At 39.9% G+C, this 24,347-nt stretch overlaps 1 protein-coding gene across 4 annotated transcripts in view; it reads left to right on the forward strand.

Moving 5' to 3' along the window:
• TPST1 (tyrosylprotein sulfotransferase 1) overlaps positions 1–24,347 on the forward strand; it is a 123,441-nt gene that overhangs the window by 6,899 nt on the left and 92,195 nt on the right. The window contains exon 2 of one of the 4 annotated variants that reach the window (XM_032604471.1): positions 10,597–10,702. The exons of the other annotated variants lie outside the window; for them this stretch is intronic. The gene's annotated coding sequence lies outside the window, so the exon portion shown is untranslated. The remainder of the gene's footprint in view (positions 1–10,596; positions 10,703–24,347) is intronic. 4 annotated transcript variants of the gene reach the window in all.

Consider the following 24,347-nt stretch of genomic DNA (forward strand, 5'->3'; position numbering starts at 1 on the left):
GGATCCCAACTTCACTTGCACTGCCTGGAGATGCTTTGACTTACTCCTCAGCTTCCTTTTATGTACCCACACCTAATTGCTGTCCGTAGGTTTTTACCGTTCTCCTTTCCTTGTCCTACTCTTGACTTCTCTACATTGCTTATCTTGTCTCCTACTTCACAGAAGAAATTGGTGGGCATCAGCCCTGAACTCTTAAGGGTGTGTCATTTTTCTGTGTGCTTATACCTCTCTGATATCTGATCTCCTTTCCTTTTACCAGAGGAAGAAGGTGTTACTTCCTAAGGCTGACTAACATCTTTCCTATTCTATATTCTCTCTCTTTTTCTCAGCCTGCACACATACTCAGGTTTTCACCAACGAAAACAAACAAAAACAAAACATTGCCTTGCTATGCTTTCCCTCAGATTAATGTGGTATTCCTTAGGGTTTTACTTTCTGTTCTTTTTTCTGTCCTCTAATTTCCTTGTGTGAGTACACTTCCCTTCATGGCTTTAAGTAGCACCTGTATATTTTTGGTTTTCAAAGATGTATATTCAGTCCCCATTTTTCTTGAACTTTCAGGTGTTTCGTATTTTCGTCTGTCTATTGGGTAACTATACTTGGATACTTGGTACTTCAAACTTGGTTATTTTTTCCTTTCTCTTCCCTCATCTTGCTCATAGCTGTGTCAAGCACATCCACAAGCTTCTTATTTTAGGGTCTTCACCCTAGAAACCTTAGAATCCTCCTCTTTCCTATCATTAAGTCTACCATAGATCCTATTGTTCCTACCTGAAATTCTTTTCTTTCTCTCCTCATTGCCAGAACATTGGTTGAGGTCTGGGTATGTTTTTCCTGAACAGAGTAGGCCGTTTTCAACCCAGGCTCTACTTTAAAACCACCTGGGGAGCTTTTAAAGGTTAAGGATGAGGGGATCAAGGCATCCAGGAGATTCTGATTCTTGGTCTGGTGTGGGCCCAGACCTTTTCATTTAAAAAATGTTTCTCCTCTTGTAAAAATAAAATACAGTGTGTGTGTATGAAAAAAAAAGTTTCTCATGTGGCAGTAACAGGCAGCTAGGGCTGAGAACTGGCTTGAGAGCTCTAAGAGGGAGTGAGAACCCTGAGGAACTATATATAGCATCTAACTCATCCTTTATAAATCAGCATAAATGTCACTTTTGTTGGCATGGTTAGTTGCCTACTTTCCTGATATTTTGTACGTGTACCTATTAAACTACTTATCACATTTTATTTAAATTATTTCTCATGGGCCCATTTTTGTCATGACTAGGAGTTCCTTGAGGTCTGGGATTATGCCTAAAGGTAAACTACTGTTTCTTATACTGCTCGGAGCACTTCTGATACCAAACATGTAGGTCTTCCCCTCACATTAAATACTTCTCCAACTCTCCAGGCAACAACGGGTTTTCTACAATTCAACTTAATTATTACTAACTACCTGGATTTAGTGCAGACCCCACAGATTAAGGACTCAGTCCTGCATGACTCCTCCCAAATTCAGACCAATCACAAGTCCTAGATTGTGACCTGTACTTCTGACCAATTGGGTATAAACTGGGGCTTCCCACAGCTCCCTCCTCAGGTCAGTAATTTGCTATAATGGCTCACAGAACTCAGGAAAGCTCTTTACTTACCTTTACCCATTTACTGTATTATAAAGGCTGTAACTCAGGAACAACCAGATGGAAGAGATGCATAGGGCAAGGTATGTGGGAAGGGGCATGGAGCTTCCATGAGCTTCCATGCCTCTTCTGGGCTCGCCATCCTCCCAGCACCTCAGTGTATTCACCAGCCTGGAAGCTCTTCCAACCCCTTTATTTAGGATTTTCATGGAGGCTTCATTACATAGGCATACTTGATTAAATCACTGGCCGCTGGTTATTAGCTTCTTTCCCCTTCCAGAGGTCAGGGGTTGATTCCTCTGGCAACCAGCTCCCATTTTCCCAGATGTGGTTGAAAGGACCCTATTATGAATAACAAAAGATGTTCCTCTCACCCCTGTCAAGAAATTTAAGGGTTTTAGGAGCTCTATGCTAGGAACCAGGGATGAAGACTGATACACTGTTCTATTCTACAATAAATCTTATAATATCACAATATCACAGTGCCTTATTTATCTTTTCATCACTGCCTTGATAAAACATTGCCTTGATATGCTTTCCCTCAGATTAATGTGGTATTCCTTAGGGTTTTACTTTCTGTTCACAATTCTGTTCACAATTTAGCACAATACTTGGTATATTTTAGAAATGATAAAAATTGGCTGAATGAATCAGTTGGTAAATAATGTAAAACAGATCACTGAATTCACGGTTTTACAAGCTGACCAGCTGTTTCTTTTTTGGCTGCTTAACAGGTCACTAGTCATACCTGCACAGTCATTCCTGTTTTAAAAACACACACACTCTATAAATTAGAGTGCATTAAGAGAAATATTTGCTCTTGTGCTTTGGCTTTTAAGATGGTTAAACTACGACAGTATTATAGAGGTTCATTCAGGCTTCCTCTGTAGCAGATACTATTTAAAATAGATTTTATTTCATATGGTTGAAGCAGATATATCTTTTTTAAACAAATAGCTCTGATTTTAGGCTTATAAGCTTTGGAATCTTTAGAACAAAAACTGTCCAATTGATAAAGATCTTGAACAGTGGCAGAACTTTCTTTTTTTTTTTGGCGGTACGCGGGCCTCTCACTGTTGTGGCTGGATGGACGCGCAGGCTCAGCGGTCATGGCTCATGGGCCTAGCTGCTCCGCGGCATGTGGGATCTTCCCGGACTGGGGCACGAACCCGTGTCCCCTGCATCGGCAGGCGGACTCTCAACCACTGCGCCACCAGGGAAGCCAGAGCTTTCTTTTTAACTAAGAGAATTAAGGAAGTAGGATTAAAGCCATCTACCTATGTGAAAAGCATTGGTGATGGTGAGGGGGGAAAATCTGTAATTCTCAAATATTTAATTACTGTTATAGGAAAAACTTGTAATTGCTCATATATTAATATCAGCATATTTTATAATTCCTCAGAGCTAAGATGTAAACTGTAGAGTAGTTTGCCGTTTTTTAGTTTTTAGTTTTTTTTTTTTTTTGGCCATGCCGGGCATCTCTTGGGGTCTTAGTTCCCCGACCAGGGGTCGAACCCTGGCCCCTGGCAGTGGGAGCACTGAGTCCTAACCACTGGACCACTGGAAACCAATGGATTCCCTGTTTTTTTAGTTTTCTTAAGACTTTGTCAGCTATGTCTCTTTATAGAATTTGTGGTTGACAGGTCTTTACTTTCAGCATTTGAAAAATGCCACTTCCTTCAGATATCCATGATTTCAGATGAGAAATCTTCTGTCATTGGGATTTGTGTTTCCCTATAGCTAATGTATCCTCTCTTCCTGGCTGCTTTAAAGACTTTTTCTTTGCCTTCAGTTTTCAGAAGTTTAATCATGGTACGTCTTAGCATAGATTTTTTTGGGTATATCCTATTTGGAATTCTGTTAGCTTCTTGAACTGTGAGTTAATGTCATTTGCCAAATTTGGGATATTTTCAGCCATTTCTTAGAATAACTTTTCAGCCCCACTCTCTTTTCTTTCTGTGACTCTGATGATACAAATGTTAGGTCTTTTGTTACTGTCCTACAGGGCATGAGGCATTCTTTTTTTTTTCCTCTGGTGCTCGGATTGGGTAATTCTTAATGTTCTACTTCTAGTTTCAAGTTTGCTCCTTCTTTCTTCTGTCATATTCATTCTGCTGTTGAGCCCATCCAGTGAGGTTTTGTTTTGTTATTGTATTTTTCAGTTCTGTAACTTCCATTTGATTTTTTTCTGTTTATCTTCTCTTTCTTTGATAATATTTTCTATTTTGTCATTTGTTTCAAGAATATGTCTCATTGCTCATTAAAGCATGATGACTGCTATAAAATTCTTGTCAGATAATTCCAACATCTGATTCATCTTGGTGTTAGTCTATGTTAATGTCTTTATTCATTCAAGTTGTGATTTTCCTGGTTCTTGGTGTGATGAGTGACTTTTGATTGTGTCCTGGACAGTTTTGATATTTTGTTAGGAGACTCTGGAACCTATTTAAATCTTTTATTTTATAGGTGAGAGAGATTAAAAGTTATAAACTTCCAGTTATAAAATAAATAACTCTTGGGGGTGTAATATACAGCATAGGGAATATAGTCAATAATATTGTAATAACTTTGTATGGTGACAGATGGCAACTAGACTTATGGTAGTGATCATTTTGTAATGTATAAAAATATTGACTCACTATGTTGTACACCTGAAATTAATATAAATTGTAAGTCAGTTACACTTCAATAAAAAAATGCCTTCTATTTTAGTAGGCAGTCACCCTAAAAAGTTTAATGCGTAGGGCCCAGGCTACTTTCTTTTTTTGGTAGCAGCTTTATTGAGCTATAATTCACATACCATACATTCACCCATTTAAGGTGTAAATTTTTTTTAGTATATTTACAGGGTTGTGCAACCCTTACTACAGTCAATTTTAGGACATTTTCAAGAAACTGCACACTCCTTACCTGTCACCTCCAACTCTCCCACTTGTCATCCCCTCCATCCCTAGGCAACTGCTACTCTGTTTTCTCTCTTTATAGATTTGCTTATTCAGGACATTTCATATAAATGTAATCATACAATATGTAGTCCTTTGTTACTGGTTTCTTTCACTTTGCATGTTTTCAAGGTTCTTCCATGTTGTAGAATGTATCAATACTTTATTTCTTTTTCTTGCTGAATAATATTCTATTTTATGCATAGACCACATTTATATATTAATCAGTTGATGGGTGTTTGGGTTGTTTTTACATTTTGGCTGTTATGTCTAATGCCTCTGTGAACATCTGTGTACAAGTTTTTGCGTGGACATGTTTCATTTCTCTTGGATATATACCTATGGGTGGAATTGCTGGGTCATGTGGTAACTCTAGAACTGTAGGTCTAATATCTTGAGGAACTACCAGATTGTTTTCCAAAATGGCTACTCTATTTTACATTTCTATTAGCAAGAAATGAGGGTTCCAATTTTTCCACCTCGTTGCCAAGACTTGTTATTATCTGACCTTCATATTTTAGCTATCCGAATGGGTATGAAGTAATATCTCATTGTGGTTTTGATTGCATTTCCCTGATGGCTAATGATGTTGAGCATCTTTTCATGTGCTTTTTGGCTATTTGTATATCTTTGGAGGAATCTCTGTTCCTTTGTCCATTTTTAAATTGAGTTATTTGTCCTTCTGTTGTTGAGTTGTAAGATTTCTTTATATATTCTGGATACTAGACCCTTATCAGATATGATTTGCAGATACAAATCTCCTGTTCTGTAGGTGTCTTTTCACTTTCTTTCTTTCTTTTTTAAAATTTATTTATTTTACTCGTTTACTTTTGGCTGTGTTGGGTCTTCGTTGCTGCGCGCGGGCTTTCCCTAGTTGCGGCGAGCGGGGGCTGCTCTTCATTGCAGTGCTTGGGCTTCTCATTGCGGTGGCTTCTCTTGTTGCAGAGCATGGGCTCTAGGCACTCAGGCTTCAGTAGTTGTGGCACAGTGGGCTCAGTAGTTGTTGTTCGTGGGCTCTAGAGCGCAGGCTCAGTAGTTGTGGCGCATGGGCTTAGTTGCTCCGCGGCATGTGGGATCTTCCCAGACCAGGGCTCGAACCCATGTCCGCTGCATTGGCAGTGGTTAAGTGGATTCTTAACCACTGTGCCACCAGGGAAGCCCTCTTATCACTTTCTTGATGGCACAAAGGTTTTTAATTTTGATTAAGTCAAGTTTGTCTTCTTTTTTTCTTTTGTTGCTTGCGCTTTATGTTTCATATTTGAGAAACCATTGCCTGATTCAAGGTCATGAAAGCTTACTCCGATGTTTTCTTCCAAGAGTTTTATAGTTTCAGCTCTTACATTTAGATCTTTAATCCACTTTTGTGAATTTTGTGTGTGGTGTGAGATAGGGTCCAACCTCATTTTTTGCTATAGATATGCAGTTGTCTTAGCACCATATGTTGAAAATACTATTCTTTCTCCCTTTGAATTGTCTTGGCACTCTTGTCTGGTTGGAATTTTGATAGAGATTGCATTGAACTTGTAGATCAGTTTGGGGAATATTGCCATCTTAACTGTATTATTCTTCCAATCCATGAGCATGTAATGACTTTTCACTTATTTAGATCTTCTTTAATTTACTTCAATAGTGTTTTCTAGTTTTCAGTGTACAAGTTTTGCATTTTTTGGTTAAATGTATTTCTTAATATTTTATTCTTTTTTTTTTTTTTTGCGGTACATGGGCCTCTTACTGTTGTGGCCTCTCCCGTTGCAGAGCACAGGCTCCAGATGCACAGGCTCAGCGGCCATGGCTCACGGGCCCAACCGCTCTGTGGCATGTGGGATCCTCCCGGACCGGGGCACGAACCCGTGTCCCCCGCATCAGCAGGCGGACTCTCAACCACTGTGCCACCAGGGAAGCCCAATATTTTATTCTTTTAGTGCTATTGTAAGTGGAATTCTTTTCTCAATTTTGTTTTTGGATTGTTATTGATAGTATATAGAAATATAATTGAATTCTTTATATTAGTCATGTACCTTAAAACCATACCAAATTAATTTAATAGTTCTGATAGTTTTTTAGTGACTTATTAGGATTTTATATATACATGATGTATAATCTCTGAAGAGAGATAGTCTTACTTCTTCCTTCCAATCTGGATTGTTTTTCTTTTCTTTTTCTTGTCTCACTGCCCTGGCTAGAATCTCCTGTATAATACTGAATAGAAATGGTGAGAGTGTACATCCTGTCTTGTTCCTGATATTAGGGGGAATCGTTAAATGTGAAGTTAGCTGTGGGTTTTCTTAGATGTCCTTTTTCAAGTTGATGATGTTCTCTATTTCTAGTTTATTCATTGTGTTTATCATGAAAGAGTGTTGGATTTTGTCCAATGCTTTTTTCAGTGCCTATTTGAGATCATGTGGTTTTTGCTCTTTTGTTCTTGTGTATGACATTAATTGATTTTCATATGTTGAAACAACTTTGCATGCATGGAATACACCACATTTGGTCATGATGTGTGATTCTCTATATATGTTGTTGGATTTGGTTTGCTGCTATTTTGTTGAGGATTTTTGCATTTATATAATAAATGTTTATTTATAGTTTTCTTGTATTGTCTTCGTCTGGTTTTGAAATCAGGAAAATTGGCTTCATAGGATGAGTTGGGAAGTGTTCCCATCTCTTCTGTATTTTGGAAGAGTTTGTTAAGGGTTGGTGTTCATTCTTTTTTTTTTGCGGTACGCGGGCCTCTCACTGTTGTGGCCTCTCCCGTTGCGGAGCACAGGCTCCGGACGCGCAGGCCCAGCGGCCATGGCTCACGGGCCCGGCCGCTCTGCGGCATGTGGGATCCTCCCGGACCGGGGCACAACCCCATGTCCCCTGCATCGGCAGGCGGACTCTCAATCACTGTGCCACCAGGGAAGCCCTGGTGTTCATTCTTAATGTTTCATAGAATTCACCTGTGAAGCCATCTGGTCCTGGGCTTTTCTTTGTGGGATGTTTTTGATTATTTATTCAATTTCTTTACTTGTTATAGCTTTATTCAAATTACTTCTTTGTGAGTTGATTTGAGCAGTTTGTGTCTTCTGGGGATTTGTCCATTTCACCTAGGTTTTGTAATTTTTTATATTACAATTTTTATAGTATTCCATGCAAGCCTTTTTAATCATTCTTATTTATGTAAAGTTGGTAGTAATTTCAGTAATTTGGGTCTTCTCTCTTTTGTTCTTGTTCACTCTAACTAAATGATCGTCAATTCTGTTGATCTTTCAAAGAACCGACTTTTTGTTTTGTTGATTTTCTCTATTCTTTTATTCTCTATTGTATTTATTTCACGAATTATTTCCTTCTGTCTGCTGGCTTTGGGTTTAGTTTGTTCTTCCTTTTCTAGTTTCTTAAAGCGTACAGTTTGGTTGTTGATTTGAGATCTTTTTAATTTTTAAAATTAAAAAAAATCTTTAATTCAGATATAATTGACATATAACATTGTGTAAGTTTAAGGTGTGTAACATGTTGACTTGAGATCTTTTTTTTAAATACAGGTGTTTACAGCGATAAATTTTCTCATAGCATGGCTCTTGCTGCTTTCGTCACGTCCCATAAGTTTTGGTTTCTATCGCAAAGTATTTTTCTTTGTTTTGGCTGTGTTGGGTCTTAGTTGCAGCATGCAGGATCTTCATTGAGGCATTCGGGGTCTTTCGTTGTGGCGCGTTGGCTTCTCTCTAGTTGTGGTGCACGGTCTTCTCTAGCAGGCTTCTCTCTAGTTGTGGCATGCAGGCTCCAGGGCACGTGGGCTCTTTAGTTTTGTGGCGTGCAGGCTCTCTCCTTGAGGTGCATGAGCTCAGTAGTTGTGACATGTGGGCTTAGTTGCCCCATGGCATGTGGGATCTTAGTTCCCTGACCAGGGATTGAACCTGTGTCCCCTGTGTTGGGAGGCGGATTCTTTACCACTGAACCACCAGGGATGTCCCCCAAAATATCTTCTAACTTCCCATATGATTTTTTGGCTCATTGGTTATTTAGGGGAGTGGTGTTTATTTTCACATCTTTGTAAATTTCTTAAATTATTTTCCCGTTATTGTTGTCTAATTTCATTCCATTGTTGTTGGAGAATATACTTTGTGTGATTTCAGTCCTTTAAATTTACGGAGACTTCTTTTATGGCCTGTTTTAGAGAATGTTACCTGTGCACTTGAAAACAACCTATATTCTGCTATTGTTGCTTGGACTGTTTTATAGATGTTTGCTAGATTTTGTTGGTTTGTAGTGTTGTTCGAGTCTTCTGGTTCCTTGCTGATCTTTTGTGTGGTTGTGTTATCCATATTGAAAGTAGAGTATTGAAGCCTCCCACTGTTACCGTTGAATTGTCTATTTCTTCTTTCAATTCTGTCAGATGTTGCTTCGTATATTTGGGGGTTCTGTTATTAGGTGCATATATGTTTATAATTGTTATATCTTCTTGATAGATTTGTCCTCTTGTAATTACAAAAATGTTCCTTGTCCTTTAGTAACAATTTTTATCTTACAGTGCATTGTATCTGATGCTGGTATAGCTACTCCAGAGTCTTTTGGCTACTGTTTATGTGTGTGTATTTTTCTCTCCTTTTGCTTTCAGCCCACTTAGTCTTTGAGTCTAAAGTATGTCTTGTAGAAATCATATATTTGGATTTTTTTAAATTGTTTTTTGTTTTCGTTTTGGTCCCTTCTGCCAATCCTCACCTCTTGAGTGTGTAATCGATTTACATTTAATGTAATTACTGGTATATTAGGATTTATGTTTTCCATTTTGCTATTTGTTTTCTATATGTTTTTTTTTTTTTTTTTTTTTTTTTTTTTTTTTTGTGGTACGTGGGCCTCTCACTGCCGTGGCCTCTCCCGTTGCGGAGCACAGGCTCCGGACGCGCAGGCTCAGCGGCCATGGCGCACGGGCGCAGCCGCTCCGCGGCATGTGGGATCCCCCCGGAACGGGGCACGAACCCGTGTCCCCTGCATCGGCAGGCGGACTCTCAATCACTGCGCCACCAGGGAAGCCCTGTTTTCTATATGTTTTATGTCTTTTTAGTTTATTCCTCCATTACTGCCTTTTTTGTATTAAATATTTTCTAGGATATGTTTTAATTAGCTTGTTATTTCTTTTATTATAATTTTCTTTATTTTCCTGGTGATTACAGTTAGTATCTTAGAGCAATCTATTTTGGATTAATACCAACTTAATTTCAATAGTATGCAAAAACTTTGTTTTGATAGAGTTCTGTTCATATCCTCCTTCTTTGTGTTCTTATTGTCATTCAAACTGCATATTTTATAATAAAATCCCATCAACAGTTATTTAATTATTGCTTTATGCAGTTGTCATTTAATTCATGTAGGAAAAGAGTTATGAACAAAAATATCTTTATACTGCCTTTTGTATTTATCTGTGTAGTTATCTTTATTAGTGCTTATTTCTTCATGTGGATTTGGGTTACTGTCTAGCGTCTTTTTATTTCATCATTAAGGACTCCCTTTATTTCTTGTACAGCAGCCCTTCCAGCGATGAATTCTTTCAGTTTTGTTTACTGGGGATATCTTAACTTCTCTTTCTTCTTTTTTTTTTTAAAAGAGATAGTTAGTTTTTAAATTATTTGTTTATTTATCTTTTAGATTTTTTTAAAATTTTAATTAATTTATTTTTTGGCTGTGTTGGATCTTCGTTCTGTGCGCGGGCTTTCTCTAGATGTGGCAAGTGGGAGCTACTCTTCGTTGCCGTGCGCAGGCTTCTCCTCGTGGTGGCTTCTCTGGCTGCGGAGTGCAGGCTCTAGGTGCACGGGCTTCAGTAGTTGTGGCATGCGGGCTCTAGAGTGCAGGCTAAGTAGTTGTGGCACACAGGCTTATTTGCTCCATGACATGTGGGATCTTCCCAGACCACGGATTGAACCCATGTCCCCTGCATTGGCAGGTGGATTCCTAGCCACTGCACCACCAGGGAAGTCCCTCTCCTTCATTTTTGAAGGATAGTTTTGCTGGATTTAGAATTCTTGATTGATAGTCTTTTTCCTTTTCTTTTAGCACTGCGAATATGTTATCCCACTGTCTCTGGCCTCTGTGGTTTTGATGAGAAGTCAGCTTTTCATCTTATTGAGGATTTTGAATGTGATGAGTCGCTTTTTTCTTGGTACCTTCAATAACCTCTGTTTTTGGCTTCTGACAGTTTGATTATAATGTGTCTAGCTGTATATCTCTTTGATTTATCGTACTTGGTGTTTATCTAGTTCCTCAGTTGTTAAGATTAATGTTTTTCACTGAATTTAGGGTGTTTTCAGCCATTTATTTATGTAACTCTTGATTTTTTCCTCTTTTTGTCTCCCTTTGGGACTTCTGCATATTTTGGTGTGCTTAATGATATCCCAGAGATCTGAGGCTGAATTCACTTTTGTTCATTCTTCTTTCTGTTTTTCAGACTAGAAAATCAATCTCTCTTTAAGTCTGCAGATTCCTCAGCTAGCTTAAATCTGCTGTTGAGCCCCTCTAGTGAATTTTTCATTTTAATTATTATACTTTAACTCCAGAATTTCTGCTTGGTTCTTTTTTTAAAGAATAATTTTTATCTCTATTGATACTCCCTATTTGGTGAGAAATTCTCATAATTCCTTTAAATTCTTCAGACATGATCTCCTTTAGTTCTTTTTTTTTTTTTGCGGTACGCGGGCCTCTCACTGTTGTGGCCTCTCCTGTTGCGGAGCACAGGCTCCGGACGCGCAGGCTCAGTGGCCATGGCTAACAGGCCCAGCCGCTCCACGGCATGTGGGATCTTCCTGGACTGGGGCATGAACCCGTGTCCCCTGCATCAGCAGGCAGACTCTCAACCACTGCGCCACCAGGGAAGTCCTCCTTTAGTTCTTTGAACATAGTTACAAAAGCTGATTTAAAGTCCTTGTCTAGTAAGTCCAACATCTGAGCTTCCTTAAGGATCGTTTCTGTTGACTGCCCTTTTTTCCCCTGTGTTTGGGTCATACTCTCTTGTTTCTTTGTGTGTCTCATAGTTTTTGCTGAAAATGGACATTTTAAATAATATAATGTAGCTACTCTGAAAATCACTCTCTCTCCCAGGGTTTGTTGTTGTTGCTATTAGTTTTGTTACTTTTTTGGACTAATTCTGTAAACCCTGTACTCTTTGCCCTGTGTAACCACTGAAGTCTCTGCTTGGTTTGCTTAGTGGTTAGCTAATGATTGGGCAGATTTCCTTATGTCTTGAACCCATAAGTCTCCCAACCTTGTTGAGGGACTGTGTGTGTGTGTGTGTGTGTGTGTGTGTGTGTGTGTGTGTGTGTGTGTTGTGGCTCCCTTAATGCACCAGAAGTTTGCATTGTGCCTTAGCCTTTACTTCCTGCTTGTGTAGAATATCAGGGTCAGCCAGAGGTGAGAGAATAGGGCCTTCCTAGGTCTTTCCCGGGCATGTGCATGCCTTCTAGATTACTAAAAATATGTTGGAGCTTTTCTAAACCCTCTACGTCTCATTCCTCAGTTTTTCCTTTTAAGTTTTTTGATCAATATATTGTTTGCCCCAATTGTTATTGCCACTGCAGACAGCTATGGCATTAAAAAATTGTCTCTGGTTATTTTAACAAAAGCCCTGGGGATAGAATTGTTTACATTGAGGGTGCTCTGATTCAGGTCCAATAAAGATAAGCCCTGAGAGTGGAGTTTTTCCAGTGAACTGCTAGACTGGTTAAGTAATACAATTCTTTGGAGTTGTGGTTTCAGAGCGAGCGCCTAACCTCTTCTGCTCCCTTGAGTGGCTACTGGACTGCTGTTATTCACACCTACCATGTTTGCAGGTTGTTGATCTCCCAGGCTTCCACGGAGCTGAGAGGAGGGAAATAGGACAAATTGAAATGCCATAAAGCTTGCTCTGCTTGCTGAAATCCAGCTGCTTTTCATGACTAAATGTTTTTTAGATTGTTGCAAGCCTTTGGTTTTCAGATTTCTGAAAAAGTTGATTTTGACCATTTGTGTCAGTGTTCTCATTAATTTTATGGAAGATCAGACTTTTAGAGGTCCTGCTCTGCCATGCTGGATGTGTTTCCTTCAGCCTTTTCTTACATTTATGTAGTAGAAGAGTTTCATGCAGTAGATTTTAGCACATGTTTTTAAGGTTATTGACAACTTTGAGATAATACATTTTTGTTTTTCCAGTTTTCTTTGCTTTTGTTCCCATACACTCTGGTTAAACTGATTACTTAATATTTTCTGAATACATGCTATACTCTTCCACTTTGAGGCTTCTTATTACCTTATTTTCTCTGCTCAAAATACTCTTTCTTCCCTCAGTCCCACAGCTGGAGTCCTGCTTACCTTCTAAGATTCATTCTGATGTCATTTTCTTCATTTAGCTTTTTATGAGCCCATGGATGTGATCCTTTATTGGAAAACTTGTATTCTTTTTCATACCTTTTGTATGATCTTATACTTTCATCATGTGTGTATATGTGTGTGTGTGTGTGTGTGTGTGTGTGTGTATAGTAGGCATACATAGTTTATTGTCTTTTTCCCCTGCTGAGTTGCTAGTTCTTTGAAGCCAAATGATGAATCGTACTTACTTATGTGCTCAGTAAATGTTTGTTTAATTCAAGTGTAAGTGTAAGGTTTCATAGCAAGAATGCTCCACATTTTAGGTATTTTACTGGGAATTGCATTTTGTTCATTTATTTTTGAACTGAAGGAAAATGTCTACTCTGGAAAAATATAACAATACATAGTTGTACACACACTATACTATATAATCCTTGGTAAGGTGCAGGAAGGTGAGACTATAGAGGCAAAATTCAGCTTTTCCCATAGAGATTGTTATAATAGTGGTTTCTGATCAAAGATTTGATACCCAGATTTTTATAGAGAAGATCACAGAATTCCAGCACTGAGTAACTTTGTGTCAGAGGCATAATTTCTCACGACAGAAGTGGGAACTTATTTACATGTGAGAGTGACTGTGCTGAAGCAAAACTAAACTGCTAAAAATCACAGGAAATGTAGAGCTACTTCTTGACATGCTAGATTTTAGCTTCCGTGTATGTCTATTATCTCTTAGGACCAGATCTAGCTCTCCATTCTTTTTTTTTTCTTTTTTTTTTAGCTCTCCGTTCTTAATGCTATCTAGATAAAATCATCAGGGACTTGCAGAAAGTGTGCAAAAATGCATGCTGTTCATTTATGCAAATAAAGCAGAATGCATACGCGGATTTAGAGTTTTCGTCTATCATTCTAATTAGATCTAAGATGATCGAAATAGGATAATTCAAAAATCCACAGGGACTTACCTGGTGATGCAGTGGTTAAGAATCTGGCTGCCAATGCAGCGGACATGGGTTTGAGCCCTGGTCCGGGAAGATCCCACATGCTGCGGAGCAACGAAGCCCGTGCACCACAACTACTGAGCCTGTGCTCTAGAGCCTGTGAGCCACAACTACTGAGCTCACGTGCCACAACTACCAAAGCCTGCACACCTAGAGCCTATGCTCCACAACAAAGAGAAACCACTGCAATGAGAAGCCTGTGTACCATAACGAAGAGTAGCCCCCGCTCACTGCAACTAGAGAAAGCTCACACACAGCAACGAAGACCCAACGCAGCCATAAATTTAAAAATAAATAAATAAATAAATTTATTAAAAAACAAAAGCTAGGGGGCTTCCCTGGTGGCGCAGTGGTTGGGAGTCCCCCTGCCGATGCAGGGGACACAGGTTCGTGCCCCAGTCCAGGAAGATCCCACATGCCGCAGAGCGGCTGGGCCGGTGAGCCATGGCCGCTGGGCCTGCGTGTCCAGAGCCTGTGCTCCACAATGGGAGAGGCCACAACAGTGAGAGGCCCGCGTACCGCAAAAAAAAAAAAAAAAAAAAAAAAAAAAAAAAAACAAAAGCTAGGTACATTTTTTAAACCATATGCTAATGAAAACCTTATAACACTATCAGAGTCTTAAATTCGCTTCATTTGCACCATATGTTGCCTACACCGCTTTTTGTTCATGCCAAGCCTAATGTCTGGGAATCAACCATGGAATAATCATCATACTTTTAGAGTCAGACCTGGTTTGCAACTTGGTCAACAATTTGCCAAGTATTGATACCCTAAGTAAGTTACTTATTCTTTTTGAGCTTCACTTTCCTCATGTGTAAAATGATTCTAGGACAGAAATGTAACTTTAACTTCTGGTTTGTTGCAGTGAGTCTAAGGGAGTACAAAAAAAATAAGATTCTGATTTATTCATTAATGAGAGTGTAAAATGATAGAGGCAGATGAAATAGACTGATCAATAAAGAAGGTGGATTCGAAGAGCAAGGGCCAGAGGGGGGAAAAACAAGAGGTGAACTTTGTACTTTAGTCTTCCTGAATATAGTCGATCCATATTTTAACACTGGAATCAGGAGGAAAGACCAGTATTCTAATTATAGGAAAGAGTTAGCTGTCTGGGATTTTAGTGAGAAAGAAAGTTTTAGTGGGGTCACTCATTGCATATTTACTGAGTGCTCAATATGCATGTAGCATTTTATGTTATATGCTATGGGGAAAACCGAAAAGGATAAGATATAGTCAGTACCTTCCAAGAACTCACAACAAATTACACTCATAGAATCTAGTTACATTAACTTATTGGCAATCAAGAATCCATTAACTCATTCAAAAGTCCTTACTTTCAGGAGTTCACAATCTACTGAAAAAAACAGACAAATTAGAAGAAATAAGATATGGGTAAGTACAAGAGCACTAGGAAGGACAACTGCGTCATATGAGACAGAGAGCTGTCAGGAAAGCTTCCTAGAAGAGATAGTATTGAAACCTAATATTGAAGGATGAATGGGAGTTGTGAGTAAGAGATGCTGCACATTGTTGAAGATGAAGGCAGCTTTGAGTGAGTGAGTGTGTGTGTGTGTGTGTGTGTGTGTGTGTGTAGGGGAGTTGATGATGAGGAGTAATAAGAGGCTGAGGGGCAGGCAAGGGCTGTATCATGAAAGGCCTCATGGTAAGGATTTTTTTGAAAGAAGTAGAAAGTCATTGAAGGGTTTTAAGAAGGGGAGTGTCATAAGTATATTTACATTTTAGATGGATCACTCTTGGGGGCTTCCCTGGTGGTGTAGTGGTTAACAATCCGCCTGCCAGTGCAGCGGACACAGGTTCAATCCCTGGTCCGGGAAGATCCCACGTGCCGCAGAGCAGCTGAGCCAGTGCTCCACAACTACTAAGCCTGAGCTCTAGAGCCAGAGAGCCACAACTACTGAGCCCACATGCCGCAACTACTGAAGGCCGCGCGCCTAGAGCCTGTGCCCCACAACAAGAAAAGCCACTGCACTGAGGAGCCCGCGCACTGCAACGAAGAGTAGCCCCTGCTCGCCGCAACTAGAGAGAGCCGCGCGCAGCAACGAAGACCCAACGCAGCCAAAAATCAATAAATAAAATAAATTAAAAAAAAAAAAAGATCACTCCTGAAACAGGATAGTGAATGAACTGATTAAAGGAAGTCAGAAAGTACCAGTCAGTAGGCTGTGGAGTTATCCTTGAGAATAAGATGAGGATGAGAATTAAAGCCATACCAGCAGAGGAAGAAAAGGGAGGAGAATTGATTCAAGAGCTATGAAGGAGGAAGAGTTGACAGGACTTATACCTGTTGTGTATGGAGAGGTTAAGGGAGAAACTACATAAATGCTCCCAGATTTTTAGCTTAAGCATTTGGGAGGAAGTGGTTCATTTACCAGTAGAGGAAAATGAAGAGGAGGATTGATTTACTAGGGAAGATATGTTCCATTTGGTGTTCTTTGAATTTGACAGGCCCAGTGGAACATTCAGATAGAATTTGTCCCTTGGCCTTTGGGATTTAGCATAGTTTTGGTTGCAGGTAAATTTGTGAGGCATCAGAACATAAGTAGAGGGTAGCCATAGATGAAGCAGGATGAGTGTAGGAGTGTGGATGAGGGAACCCAATACCATAAATTAATGTTTTGTGACTGTTTTGTGATGTTTGCTTCTGATACATATTAAATTTGTGAACATAGATGAGGCTGGTTTTTTTTCCTGGGCTTTCTATTTTGTGCCACCGATTACTATTAGTATCATAACAGTTAAAATATTTTTGTTAATACCTTAATATCTGTTTGGCTCTTTCCAAAGTCTCGGAAAAGCTGTTTTTCCCATCTGCTATGAATTTTGTAGATTCAATTTAAAAATCCTGTTGGAATAATGACTGGGATTGCAAAATTTTGTCATGTCCTCCAGATTACTTTGGTTTTGTTTGTAGTTCCTTTTTCATTTTTGATATTATTTGTTTCAGATGACCCTGTAGGCATGTTAAGGAGATTTAAGAGAGATTTCACTAGGTGCTGATTCATCTATAAATTCCTTGCTTTATATTTTATTTGATAATAACGCACCCACTGCATGAATGATGAATGGGTTTTAATTTGTGCTTTTCTTATTTTTTTAAATTTGTGCTTTAAAGGAGCTTATAGTTTAGTGGGGTACACTAACCACAATACAGTGCATGAACATGCAAGCCGATGTGTTTTTACCAAGTGCTGAGGTTACAGAAGAGGGAAAAATTGATTTGGGGGGTGAGGGGGATGAGTAAAGTGCCTGAGGAGGCGTGTATAAGAGAGAGAAAGGGGCTTGATACAGGAGGCAGCAGCATGAGCAGAGGCCAGGTGTGTGTGAAGGCGCCTGGTTTGAATGAGGGCTGGTCCTGAAGGGGGCAGGCTTCATGGGAGGAGTGCCAAGGGGTGAAGTTGGTGGAAGAGCAGGAGCCAGCGTATGAAGGGTGCCACAGGCCCGTGTTCTTTAAAAGTCCTTTCACACGTTATCCACCTGATGGCCACAGCCGCACTGTGAAAGCAAAGAGAACTTGCAGACATTCCTTTATCTTTGCATTTTCTCTCCAGTCTTCTTGTAATTTCTACTCTGATTACATGTGGAAAAGAGCTTGATTATCATTATTCCTGTTTTATGAATGAGAGACTTGATGCTCAGTGATTTATCTAGTTCCATATGGCTAAGAAAAAACGGTTTTGAGACTAGAGCCCACGTCTTCTGGCTAATATACTAGGCTGCCTTTACATTATTTCAATGCCATCTTCTTTTCTCCTTTACCTATTCTAGTTACTTTTAATTCTAAAACTTAGGAGGTTGGTGGAAAAATTGCATAATTGAATGACTGAATGAGAGTATATGATTTGAGCAAATTTGTTTTTTCTTTTCTTTGTGCTCCCTCTCATGGATGATTTAAACAGACGACAAACATGAGTGAAGAATCTAGAATAGGAATGGTTAGCCTACAATGGCCCTCTGATTTATAGGTCTGAGAAGGTTAGAACTTAGTAACTTAAACTTTTTATTTTGTTTTATTTCATTTAACTCTGTATTATGAAAAATTTCAAACATATGCAAAAACGTAAAATTACACTGAGCCCTCAAGTACTCATCGCTCAGCTTCAACAGTTACTAACTCATAGTCATCTGATTTCATATAAACCCTTCCTCCCCCCGCCACATCTGCCTTCAGATATTTTTGAAGTAATTCCCAGACATCATTTCATTTAATTTGAACTTTTAAAAATGTTGTGCTTGAGTTTAACTTGTGCTCTTGTCTCTATTTGTGTCCTAGGCATTAGGTCCAGTTCTTAGTATTTGACCAGCTCTTTTCCCTCCTGACCATGGGGTTTATTGGAAACAAAATTCCAGTACACTGCTCCTTTATGAAGATGGGTCCCAGCAGACTCCCAAAGATCGTCAGCTGTGTGTACTGTATTTTTCTTACATTTGTTGTCAATGGTTTTAGTGCCAGCCCCCAGGGTGTGGCTAGGAAAAGATGTTCCCATGTTGGTACTCTGACCGTGAGCTGACATAAGGATTGGTTTTACAACAGTGGGTTTATTTGAAGTTTCTGCTGAATGCAAAGCTGTCATTCAAATTAAACCCTGGACACTTATTAATTGGCAAGTTCAAGCACACGATACAGTTATTTTTCCTTTTGCTAAAAAAGCTGGAAGCAAATAGAGAAACCAGCTATAAATTGGACTTTAGACAGAAGGCAAAGTGTCACTGGGTGTTGCCATTTGCCACGTTGGTTGGCATGAACAAGCATGAGAAGCAAGGAGCTAATGATTAATAAACGAAAGAAAGCATTTAGGGGATTGTTACATTCCTATAATTTACCTTTTGCTGGGAAATTTACCCAGCATCTCTTTGTACGTAGCACATGGCTACTTTCCTACTATAAAAGCAGGGTGTAAGGAATGTGATCATGAGTGCATGTGCCTGGGCCTGTGTATATGCGTTGAGTGTTGAAAATGGTCTGCTGACTACCAACCTCTTACACCCCCATGTTTGTTGACTGACACTGTTTTTGATTAGAAATCTTTATAAAATTTACAAAGATCTAAGCATGGAAGTATAATGTCATCATTCTCTTCTTCTCTAGAGCATTATTTCTGGGAGTCTTTCATTTGGCTTGCTGGGAAAGAACAGTCTTATTAATAGTAATTTTCCAGATATGTTTATTGCTGTGTTTCAGTGCTTTTTCCTTCTCCTGGAGATAAAAATGAGACTGAACTTTCTAGTGTTTCCTTCTAGCACAGCTTCAGCTTTGTAAACGTCCCAGTTGAGAAAATATTGATACTACTTGTCTGAAAATACAGTGGCCTGGACTTTAAGATATTGGAAAGAGGCCGGTGTGTGTGTGTGTGTGTGTATTCGTGCGTGCGCATGTGGACAGTGGTCAAATATATAAGGGTAATGGTCAGACAAGCTTTTACTGTACTTTCTTCTTAAATTATAGGACTACTTTTTTCAAGAATTTGAGAAGAATCAGTATTGAGGCCTGAGTAGAGACCTCAAGCTCTACAGCATCTCTCTTCCATAGACATTTTCTTCCCAGTTTGATTAGTTTACTTTTACATTTTGAAGACTCGGTGTACACTGTGACTTGGTGCTCTGTTAAGCATGCTGTGGTAGGGGACGGAACATAGACAAGGTCTCTGAGCTTCAGGAGTTTAAAATCTTTGGGAGTAAGTAAAATACACACAGTAAAATGAAGAGTGACCTTTGAAGAGGAGGTAAGATTTAGAGAGGTGGTGAGGAGAATGTGCTACTTGGGCCTCAGTTTCTGTGTCTGTAAAATGAGAGCGTTGGACCAAATGACGTAAAGGCCCCTTTTAGCAGTCATGCTCTATGATTCTTCAAGTTAAGAAACGTCTAAAGACAGAAAATTAGGCTTCATATACTTAGTGAAAAAGTAATGAGGGACTTCCTGGTGGTCCAGTGGGTAAGACTCTGCTCCCAATGCAAGGGGCTGGGTTCAGACCCTGGTCAGTGAACTGGATTCCGCATGCATGCTGCAGGACTGAAGAGTTCGCATGCCACAACTAAGAGTCTGCATGCGGGCTTCCCTGGTGGCGCGGTGGTTGGGAGTCTGCCTGCCGATTCAGGGGACACGAGTTCGAGCCCTGGTCTGGGAGGATCCCGCATGCCGCGGAGCGGCTAGGCCCGTGAGCCACAACTACTGAGCCTGCGCGTCTGGAGCCTGTGCTCCACAACGGGAGAGGCCGCGATAGTGACAGGCCCGCGCACCACGATGAAGAGTGGTCCCCGCTTGCCACAACTAGAGAAAGCCCTCGCACAGAAACGAAGACCCAACACAGCCATAAATAAATAAATAAATAAAAAGAGTCTGCATGCTGCAACTAAGAAGCTCTCATGCTGTAGTGAAGATTCCGCATGCTGCAATGAAGATCCCATGTGCCGCAACTAAGACCTGGTGCAGGCTGAATGAATGAATGAAAAGTAATGAGAATGTTTCTGGGGAAGCCAAGAATCCTCTTCTTTTCCTTTTTAGTATCCCTTACAAGGCCTTTGACCACTGTCTTATTTGCTTTCAAACATCTTGAAGGGAAGATAGAACATACTTTTTTCCCCTAAGTGTGTTGGGGGAGACAGTGTTTAATTAATTTATTTTTAAAATAAATTTATTTATTTGTTTATTTTTGGCTGCGTTGGGTCTTCGTTGCTGCGTGCAGGCTTTCTCTAGTTGCAGCGAGTGGGGGCTACTCTTCATTGCGGTACGTGGGCTTCTCCTTGTGGTGGCTTCTCGTTGCGGAGCGTGGGCTCTAGGTGCGCGGGCTTCAGTAGTTGTGGCACATGGGCTGAGTAGCTGTGACTCGCGGGCTCTAGAGCGCCGGCTCAGTAGTCGTGGTGCATGGGCTCAGTTGCTCTGTGGCATGTGAGATCTTCCCAGACCAGGGCTCGAACCTGCGTCCGCTACATTGGCAGCGGGATTCTTAACCCTGCGCCATCAGGGAAGTCTCAGTGTTTAATTTAAAATGCAACAGGAATGAAGGCTTAAAAAAATTACCTCAAATTATGTTAATTGACACAGCTCTCAAGTATGATGGGATGTATGGCAGGGTTTTCTTTTTCCCTAAATTGTCCCTTAGTTAAGAGGAAGTTGCCTTCATTTGAGTCCTTATTAAACCTCTAATGTGAAGAGGTACCTTCTCAATTATTTCACTTTGAACAACAAACTACTGTTTTGGGTTAATGATATATTAGCCTGACTTCAATCAGTGCTGCTTTTGATGCCTATTGACAGAATCAGTAGAAAGAGACAGAGAAATTTAGTGTTGGATGCCTTAAAATAAGCCTTTTCAAGACCATTTTGAAAAATAATACCAGGCTTTGAACAGAGAAATGACGTGTTCTGACTTAAGTTTTGAAAAAAATCTCTTTGGCTGTTGAGTTGAGAATAGACTCTAGGGGGCAGGAGAAGAAGTAAAAAGATACCTTTCAGAAATCCTGGTGAGAGAATCTGGCAGTCCTAGTGGAAGTGTTGAGAAGTGGTGGGATTCTGACTACATTTTGAAGAAAGAGCCGGTAGAATTTTTGGCAGATTTGGATGTAGGGTATGAGAAAGAGGTAAATCAAATATGTATTAAATGCTTTGAAATCAAGCACATCACACACCCTTTGACCTAGCAATTCCCCTTTTAAAAATTCAGAGTAGAAAATAATCATGTGTGCAAAGATGTTTGTACATGCAAGAATATTTATCACAAAAATTTAGAAACAAGTAAGTAATAATACAGAATTGGCCAAATAAACATTGGTAAAGCCTTTTCAGTAGAGTATTATGCAGTCGTGAAAATGATTTACAAGTATGTTTCTGGACAAGGAAATACATTCATAATATATTTCTAATTTTTGTCTTTATTTTACTGGGAATTTGGGGTATTTAAATGGGAAGTTATCAGATACTGTTGGTTGCTGCTATAGTAACTTAAAGGTCTATCATGTTAACTTTTTTTTTTTTTTTTTTGCGGTACGCGGGCTTCTCACTGTTGTGGCATCTCCCGTTGCGGAGCACAGGCTCCAGACGCTCAGGCTCAGCGTCCAGACCGGGGCACGAACCCGTGTCCCCTGCATCGGCAGGCGGACTCTCAACTACTGCGCCACCAGGGAAGCCCTATCATGTTAACTTTAGATTGGTGAATTCTATCTTGTATCTAATATGTGCTTGGGGAAGTTTTCAGAGAAGTAGTTATGTTGTTTTTGTACAATTGAATTCTAAATTGTTCATGTAATTTTTGAACGAAGTTGAGTCATTTGTCACCTATTGGATTCTGACATATGTCAGATGTTGGTAAGTTAAATGTAAAGTATGTATAGTACTAAATTTTGTCAAAAAGCTTTGCAATTTCAGGGTGATTTCTTAGTGATCACTGCTTTTCTCTCATGCAATATACATTATGCAACCCCCCAAACAAACGAATGTACTAGAGGAATCATTCCTGTATAACTATAAAATGAAATGGACTAGAGTTAATTGTGTCCCTAAGAGCATTCCTCTTTGCTTCATTAAATGAGTTATGTTTGCTTTGTTTGTATTTAAATGAATTTATATTGCATTTAAATGTTCATAAAATGGAAAATACGGGGATCATTTTTCTAGGATCATTTCTCTACTTTTCTCAGTAAAACCCATTATTTACTTCATGTCTTCCTATCACCACTGAATCTATCACCACTAAATAATGTTAATCAGAAACATTAATTGGAAGATTTAGAGTCACAGGCTCTCCTCTTCTTGGTCTTCTCCTGTTATCTGTCTTCTCCTCCCCCCATGTTTCCCCTCAAATTTCTCTTGATTAAAAAATTTTTTTTGTTTTAAAAATTGTTATACAGTAAAATTGACTTGTTTCTGGTGTATAGTTCTGTGAATTTTCATACATATATTGATTCATGTAACAACTACCACAGTCAGGATACAGAACAGTTCCATCATCCTAGAAAACTTGTGTTATATCTCTTTATACTTAGTCCTCTGGCATCCAGTGATGTAGTTTTGTCTTTTCAAGAATATTTTATAAGTAGAATCATTTTGAGACTGGCTTCTTTCACTCAGCATAATGCCTTTGAGGTTCATTCAGATTGTTGCATGTATCAAGAATTTGTTCCTTTTTACTGCTGGATAGTATTCCAGAAGTGGATGTACCACAGTTTATACAAATTTACCCATTGAGGGACATTTGGTTTGTTTTCAGTTTTTGGTGTTTATGAATAGAGCTGCTATATTCATGTGCAGGTTTTATGTGAATGTAGGTTTCATTTCTCTAGGACAAATGCTCAGGAGTGCACTTGTTGGGTTGTATGGTAAGTGTATGTTTACATTTATTAGACTCTACCAGACTTTTAAAAAAAATTTTTTTTTTTTTTTTTTTTTTTTGCATTACGCGGGCCTCTCACTGTTGTGGCCTCTCCCGTTGCGGAGCACAGGCTCTGGACGCGCAGTCTCAGCGGCCATGGCTCACGGGCCCAGCCACTCCGCGGCATGTGGGATCTTCGCGGACCGGGGCACGAACCTGTGTCCCCTGCATCGGCAGGCGGACTCCCAACCACTGCGCCACCAGGGAAGCCCTAAAAAAAATTTTTTATTGGAGTCTAGTTGATTTACAATGTTGTGTTAGTTTCTGCTGTACAGCAAAGTGAATCAGTTATACATATGCATATAAACACTCTTTTTTATTCTTTTCTCATATCGGTCATTAGAATCTACCAGACTCTGGATGTACCATTGTGCATTCCCAGCAATGTGTGAGAGCCAGTTGCTCCTCATATTTGTCAGCATTTGATATTGTCTGTCAGCAATTTTTATTTGAGCCATCCTAATAAGTGTGTAGTCGTTTTTTAAAAAAACCAGTATTATTGACACGTAATCCACACACCACAAATTTTCCCACAACCTGGATTTAGAACATTTTCATCACCCCCCCAAAAAAAACCACATGGGCTTCCCTGGTGGCGCAGTGGTTAGGCATCTGCCTGCCAATGCAGGGGACACGGATTCGAGCCCTGGCCTGGGAGGATCCCTCATGCCGCGGAGCAACTGGGCCCGTGTGCCACAACTACTGAGCCTGAGCTCTAGAGCCTGCAAGCCACAACTACTGAGCCCACCTGCCACAGCTACTGAAGCCTGCGCACCTGGGGCCCATGCTCTGCAACAAGAGAAGCCATGACAGTGAGCCCTCGCACTGCAAGGAAGAGTAGCCCCCGCTCACTGCAACTAGAGAAAGCCTGTGCACAGCAGCGAAGACCCAACACAGCCATAAATGAATGAATGAATGAATGAATAAATAAATTTATTAAACAAACAAACAAAAAACATGGTATGGGCTTCCCTGGTGGCGCAGTGGTAAAGAATCCACCTGCCATTGCAGGGGACATGGGTTCGATCCCTGCTCCGGGAAGATCTCACATGCTGCAGAGCAACTAAGCCTGTGCGCCACAACT

The sequence above is a fragment of the Phocoena sinus genome, chromosome 15 (genome assembly GCF_008692025.1).
Source record: "Phocoena sinus isolate mPhoSin1 chromosome 15, mPhoSin1.pri, whole genome shotgun sequence".
NCBI lineage: Eukaryota > Metazoa > Chordata > Mammalia > Artiodactyla > Phocoenidae > Phocoena > Phocoena sinus.